The sequence below is a fragment of the Brassica oleracea genome, chromosome C6, assembly GCF_000695525.1.
Source record: "Brassica oleracea var. oleracea cultivar TO1000 chromosome C6, BOL, whole genome shotgun sequence".
In the NCBI taxonomy this organism is placed as follows: domain Eukaryota; kingdom Viridiplantae; phylum Streptophyta; class Magnoliopsida; order Brassicales; family Brassicaceae; genus Brassica; species Brassica oleracea.
Genome location: NC_027753.1, coordinates 19674683 through 19682485, shown reverse-complemented (window position 1 = coordinate 19682485; position 7803 = coordinate 19674683). Strand labels below are relative to the sequence as shown.

The 7803-nt window shown below is 32.5% G+C and overlaps 1 long non-coding RNA gene across 14 annotated transcripts; it reads right to left on the bottom strand.

Moving 5' to 3' along the window:
* Window positions 1-2679: 2679 nt before the first annotated feature.
* LOC106296423 lies at window positions 2680-6432 on the bottom strand. Of its 14 annotated transcripts, XR_001261216.1 has the most exons (8): window positions 5988-6431; window positions 5688-5807; window positions 5572-5607; window positions 5270-5382; window positions 4652-5145; window positions 4256-4401; window positions 3105-3332; window positions 2680-2904 (listed from the first exon to the last, which is right to left on the bottom strand). It is a non-coding gene; the product is annotated as an uncharacterized LOC106296423 (long non-coding RNA). The 14 variants fall into 14 exon arrangements; XR_001261217.1 differs by having other exon boundaries at window positions 5572-5860; window positions 5959-6432; XR_001261218.1 differs by having other exon boundaries at window positions 5572-5860; window positions 5988-6432.
* Window positions 6433-7803: the final 1371 nt, after the last annotated feature.

Sequence of the window (7803 nt, the reverse complement as noted above, 5' to 3'; positions counted from 1 at the left end):
AGCTTGTCAAGATGGTCGCGAAGCTCAATACCTTCTTGCATACGCAAGGCGAAGAGGCGTTGGTTCAGAAGTAGCTTATTCATTAGAGATTTTGTCATGTACAAACTCTCCAACTTCTGCCACAAACTAGCAGCCATTTTCTCATCCGACACTTCGATGATAATCTCGTCTGCTAGACACAACAAAATTGTTGAAAACGCTTTCTCTTCCAGAGCCTCCAAATCAGCTGCTTCAGATTTATTCCCTGACAATGGTCCCCAGATGCCTTGTTGCTTCAACAACGCCTGCATCTTAATCTGCCAAAGACTGAAGCTATTTCTCCCATCAAACTTGTCGATCTTCGCGTTTATTCTAGACATCTTCTCACCAGATCACCAACCTGACTCTGATACCAATTTGTTGTAACGGACGTGAGAAGGAACAGATGTGTAAACAGATGAATAAAAGCGATGTAACTACGACACATATATTTAACGTGGTTCACCCCTAGGGCTACGTCCACGGGAAAAGAGAGATCTTATGATTGGAGGAGATATTGAGCTTACAGAGTGCAAATTTAAGGTTACTTCGAATACAAGTTATATATAGTAGGATCTCGCATCTAAAACCCTAGACTATACAGACTCATGGGCCTAAGCCCACGATCAGATGTAACATCCATAATAACTTGATGCAACCGAGTCGGTATGATGTACATGATGTAACATTCACCGCCTAAATGTAACATCCAGATTCAAGGCATATCAACACTTCGTGAGGTGAATTTTACCAACAAAAAAAAATCTGGAGGTGAGTTTTTTTCTTGTGTAAAGTAGTTAATTAGATACCTAATTGGGTCTTTGTTATGGTTATTATACAGTTTAACATGTGTACCGCCAACAATTAAAAAGCTCATTTTGTTGTTAAAATGTTCTTATAGATATAACTATCACAAAAAATAGTTGCTAAATATTTTGTGATAGATATTGAACCAAATTGATTTATTTTGTATATTATAATGCTTCAAATATAAATTATCAAATTATATAAATAAAACATGACCATATTTTAAAAAAAAATATTAACTTGATTTTTTTCTCATATACATATAATCTACCCAACTATGTTTGATCTATAATTAAAAAATAATGTTAATAACTGAATTCTAACTTATGCATTTTTAAAAATATAAACAATATATTTTCTACACAAATGAATGAATAGAAACATATTAATATTTATTCTAAATGGTTATATGCAAACAAACGCAAACAAACTCTCAGGGCCGGCTTAAACATTTTGTATGCTCTTGGGCAAAATTTTAAAATGGCCCCGTGAACTACAAAATTTCAGTCTAAACTAACAAAAAATAATGTCATTTATTAAACAAGCCATATATGGTAGTCCCGTTTTGGATTTTGATCCACTATTTTGGGCTTAATGTTTGTTGCATGTATTTTTGATTTGACCTTTTATAATTCAACCATTAAACTATATTAAATGAAATTAATAATAACGTGAATATGTTAGTGATAACACGAAAACGATTTTTGCATTGGCCCCCTATTGCGTATGAGCCCTGGCCGTCGCCCTGCTCGCCCCTTGCACTTGAGCTGGCCCTGGAAACTCTATGATTAACAAACATCCTTTTCAACAATTTGGATATATAAGAAATAACTAATGTAATTTTTCATTTTTTTTTTAAATCAGCATAGAATACATTAGTAACAACATCACACTCAAATAAACAATAATAAGTATCAAACATCGCAAACCAAAAAGAAAACCAATAATTTGGATATATAAGAAATGATGTAATTTATTATTTTAATTTTTTTAAGTAAGCATAGAATACATTATTAACAACTTCACACTTATATAAATAATAATAAATATCAAATGTCGCAAACCGAGAAAAAAAACAACTCTTATTGGTCTAGTATCATTTAAAACCTAAAACTGGTTTTTGATATGAATTACTTTGGTGTTAAAAGTTGTTGATATAACAACTCTTATTGGTAGAAATTATAATTCCTATATGACACAATTCGAGATGCTTTAAAAAAACTCTTTTATATAGAAGTGATATACCTTATATTAATTATTATTTTTTTTAATTAAGCTTCTTTACATAGAATTAATCTATAAATCAAGTGATTTTTTATAAATATTTTTTATTTGTTAGTCTATTTACTTTTTGTTTTTTAAATAAATATTTTTAAAACTGTGGAAGCTGCCACTGCATCAATGGGTTTCTAAAACTGCGAAAGCTGGAGATTATTCTGAGAGTATTGAAACTGATCGATGTTTGTGATGGTCGGTACCTTTCCATATGGCTATTTGTTACTCTCATAGTTTATTATATGTTCCCATTGGCTGGAAAAGTTGTTGCTAGCGAGACCTATGTGAATTTGTAAAAACTGCAATGTGCGAGGGATATATTAAAACTTCGTCAATAAATTTTCAAGTACATCATTCTCTCAATTATCAATTCTTGTTTTATAAATGATAAAACAAAGAATACATATAACTATATCCTAAGACATACAAATCATTATCCAGAATAGTTAGTGTTATAATTTATGAAGTAAAAAATTTGCTAAAACAATAGTTTATCATGCTATGAAAGCTTGGACCGTTTTAGCTAAGAACCAAACTCTATGGTGGCTTTTTGATTAGGATTAATTAAGCATAAAAAAAAATTTGGGACCTGACTTTTGGAATTGCAGCCTGTAAAAGAAAGTGGACACATCTAGAGTAAGATCTGTGAAAGCAACCGAATAATTTGAAATTCGAGTTATTTCTCAAAATAACACTCGTATATATTAAGCTCGTAATGGTATCTCGCAATTCAAATGGCACATTATCTTTGTTAAGTGCTGCTCTCCAATGCAAAAATGGACGGAAATGTTGAACCCTTGTCCCCTGTCATCCAAAAAATTAATGTGACCATCACATTTAAGTAACATATATAAGAGAAATAGCAACGTCGTACAAACCACGATGTGCGAGCTGAAAGATTAAAACCGTTTAATCTTAGTAATGAAGTTTGTGCGCACAAAAAAAAGGTAACATATATAAATTAGGGGATTATGTGGAAGTAACTTCTCAATGTTTAAATTTACCTTTTTGGGGTGGGGGAGAAAATACGTCCTATAAATCCATCATTGAAGTAGAAGCAAAGGGAGAAGTTGATGAAAATGTTTCGCTGGTGGCTATTGAAGCATTATTCTCGTGAATAGATAAGTAAGTCTCCATCCAATAAGCTGTTTTGCGCAGCAGTAAGCCCTCCCATTGACAAAGAATCCAAAAGAATATCTGCACCAGCTTCTGATGGTGCATGGTACCTGAAACTGAAAACATAACTATTTCTTTAGGTAATACAATGCAACTTCACAACTAAACAACCTAAGCTCTCTGAAAACATAACTATTTCTACTTATCATGACTACATAAAATTTAACAGCTTTCTTTAGGTCATATTTATGGTGATACTGCGTCTTAGGGGTGGGCACTTTACCCGATACCTGAAGCCGCACCCGAACCCGACCCGAAAAACCCGAACCGAAATCCGAACCGAAATAGCAAAATACCTGAATGGATATTAAGTTAGGAGAGATTGGATATCCGAACCCGAACAGGTAATATCCGAACCCGAATGGATATCCGAAGATAACCAAACATATATATACTTACCCTTATATTTCTTGTTTACATCTCTTATTTTTTAAAAAATATTTATATTGATGTTATACATACTTTAAGATCATAAGTATATATATATATATATAATTATGGAGAAAATGATTTGATATTCATTTAAAATGCATGCCAAACTTTTTGTTTCATGTATTAACAAAAATTACATTCAAAGTTTAAAAACAATACCCAAATTAATATCTATTTGTTTTTGAAATACTATCTGCAAACCTATTAATCATCCGATTTATAAAAAATAAAAAAAATCAGTTAAGTGAAATCTATATTTTTAAATTCAAGAAACTTAAAAAATGAATTTTTTTTTCTTTTAAAATCTAAATATCCGAACCCGATTCAAAATAACCGAACCGAACTAAAAATATCCGAACCCGACCCGAAGTACAGAAATACCCGAACGGGTTCTATATACCTATACCAAAATACCCGAAAATCCGAAATACCCGACCCGAACCCGAACGGGTATCCGAACGCCCATCCATACTGCGTCTGAAGTAAACATCTTGAAGAAACATGACCAAGCATAATTCTCTAGCTGAAAAACATAAGTTTGGCATACCCGGAGATGAGAGCAGTCCAGATATGAACGTCCTTCACTGCTATCTCATCGAAACAGTTTTTGGCGCTCTCCATATGACTGCTACATAAGAATCTTTCTCCTTGTTGCTATTTAAACACTCTTGTGATGCTCAGATTCTCCTGGGGCTTTAAAGATAGAAGATGTGAAATTTAAAGACGACAAATAAATCAAGTAGCATTAGATTGTCACTGAAATAAAAGAACAAATAAATTCAGCCGTAGAGCTGGAAGAAGAAATCAGGTGGAGAACCTCTATTTCAAAATATACACAATGCGCAGCTAGATTATCATTGTCCGCACATCAGAGAGAACATGGAAGAAAGCAGTAAGAGCTTAATGCATATATATCATCTATAATGACTCGTCTTTTACTTACAAATTTTTTTAAGACTCCATGTACGGACATCAATCCCTCCCATTTTGGACGGCACATATTCTTATAGAGCGTAGGCAGTAGAGCATCCAATACGTAAACGATATAGATACTTAGAGATAAGGAAACATGTAAGGAACTTTATCATTATATCATGAAGAAAATATAATAGTCCTACTCGTACAACATCATGATAACTGAGAATTTTAAAAATAGTAACATTACCTAATACGCTTTCATTCTAGCTCAACTTTAAGATATTTCACATGTGTATGAGAAATACGGTCACGTTGCTTGTCAGTATTTGGCGGAATCTTTGCTCTAAGCTGCTTTAATATCAGATCATGTTGGTACTCTCCTGGAACATGTTATGTTTGCCGATCAAAGCTGGTCCATGGTTTCTCCTTCTGAGAAGTTTATTCTTTGTGAAACCAAAGTTTTCTGAGAAGCTGGGAAGCTACATTGCCGAAAACTATGGAAGGATTCCTCAAAGACACCTGATAAGGTAATGGAAGAATGTCGAAGAAAATATATAAATCTGCTCTCAGATTTCTAGCTGTAACAACCAGAAAACATAAACTGATAAACAAAACAAAAAACTCATACAGAGCTTTCACTTACGTAAACTACAAATTTCTCCATATGTTTCCCAACACAATGGATCATATGACAATGCCATCCTAAACTGTTGCATCGAACTGTTCTTCCTCTTATCATATCTTGTAGTATGTAACCTAGAATACCACACATGTCCTAAGGTAATACTGTAAGCCTATATTGAGGGTTATAAAAATTAAAAATAAAAAATCAATACTACAGTACAGTATATAAAAGTTGTTCAACGGGGTAGCAAGAGAAACAACAAATTAATAACATTAACTGAAGATGATGAAAGCAAATCTCTAATTAGGTATATCACATACCTGTATACAGTTAAAACTTCAGGGTATAGCCAGTCCCTGCAATTACAGTCAGATGCTACAATCGTCTACACAAATGTTGTAGTTTTTTTTGGTTCATGTGTATTTAGCTTAATTACTTGGAGATATCATGAAGATGATCATCAACATCTGTGATATTCTCATTTCTCAGATGAGATGTAATCTGAAAAAAACTACATTGGTTGTCTGTTCTTCCAAGAGTAGCTTGCTGCCTCCATCTGTTCCAATCACATTTTAACCTTGATTTAACATATGTTTTGTGGTTTATTAACTGCAGCAAAAGAAAATTGCACCAGGCAAACTCATTTTTCCCAATTTTCAACCATGAGCATTATGAATTAATCAAACGAATCGATTAAAACCCTAAACTCAGAGAATCGATAAGAGGAAATCAGAACCAAATAGAGATCGCCTTTGCGCACAAGATTAACTTCAAACTCTTTGAATAAGTGGAATTGAATCCATCTGCGTCGATGAACAGACGGGTGTCTTCCAACTCGGGGAGGTCAGAGATGTGAGTGAAACAAATGATTCGAGAGTGATCAGCAACTCGGTAGATTTCTTTGGTTAATGAGACTGTAGATTTATTTCTCTAGGTGGATTTTGCAGTTCTGGAAGCCATTGCTTGATGTGCTTCTATAGGGTGAAAAGGGAAGGGAATTGCAACGGTTTCAAGGACCACGTCTGTTGCGGCGAAGAAGGGCTTTTATGAGATAGGGAGAGAGAAAGAGAGAGGTGGAGGAAGATAAACAGTTGAAGAATTGAGTTGTGAATAACATCTTTCTTCAGATGAGAAAGACAAAAGTGAATCTGATAAATCGGCACAGAGATTGAAAGGAGTAATAAAATATTTAGGTTCTAACGTGGGTTTTTCAGTAGGTTAGACATAAAAAAATAGAAATCAAGTGGATATTACAATAGCCCGATTTATTCAGTGGCAGAAAAGTGACTTGGTATGTTAGTGATTTTTAATTTGTTGATTTAATTAAGTGATGTGGACACTCTCTCCGCTCACGATATTCTCCTTTTAGTATTGTAAGATTATTCAGTAGTAGAAAAATGACTCGGCATGTTAGTGATTTTTAATTGGTTGATTTAATTAAGTGATGTGGACAATCTCCGTTCACGATATTTTACTTTTAGGATGGTAAGATAATAAAAAATTTTCAATTATAATTATTCATCTAATAAAATAAATTATATATTAGTAAAGAAAATAAATGAACAATATATTTGTAATTAAAATAATATAAATATTTGTAATACTTTCTAATTTTTATGAAAAATTATTTTAAAATAATAATTTGCAGATCGATGGATTCGGAATTCAAATTCAGTTGACCTGTATTCTTTCCGCATAAAATAAGCTTAACCCGTACCATATCAGTAACTCAAATTTTTGCGAAAGTTGATTCGTATCTACTCCATAGCGGATCATACAGGGCAGGATCTACTAGTTTTGATTAAAATTCCCAACCCTAGTTCTGTAGACTTGGCTATCTACAGTTACCTTTTTCCATCCAATACTGTTGTAGGTTATATGAAACATATTTACAGATTTGATTATACCAAAATGTGACATTTTCAAAAGAGAAAAAAAGAAAGATTAGCTAACACGATACAACTTTTGACTTGTCGAATTTTACATCACCATATAATATATGATTGAAAATTTCTATAATTTTTTTTCGGAAGTCCCTCCCCACACGTTTCTGATGTATTCTTTTTTGACAAAAATACTAAACATCTCTTTTCCGTAAAGGTCAAATTATATAAAATTATTATTTTTCTTTTTATTAGCATTTTATTTCTCTTGATTGCATTTCATATATGAGAGAAGGAAAAAAGGCATGAATATTAACGTATTAAGCGTTGGATTTGGAGCGTTACATTTATGTAAAAAACAAGAAAGACAGAGAGGCAAGAGTAAGATTAGGTGATACTTGCAAGTACCATTCTTTTCCCTATAACATTCTTTTTTTTTCTAAAACAAAACAGAAACAATTGATTATTTCATTTTAATGTACATTAAACCCAAAGGTTAGTATTATTAGAGTAATCAGTAGTTTTTCATATAAAATATAGAAATTTGCTCATTAAATCTAACATTTTTGCCAACATATCAGCATCTAATAAAAATAACTGTGATTATTTAAACTATAGAAATAAAATCTCTACAAAAGTGAATGCAACTTCAAGTCTCTTTAATGACAA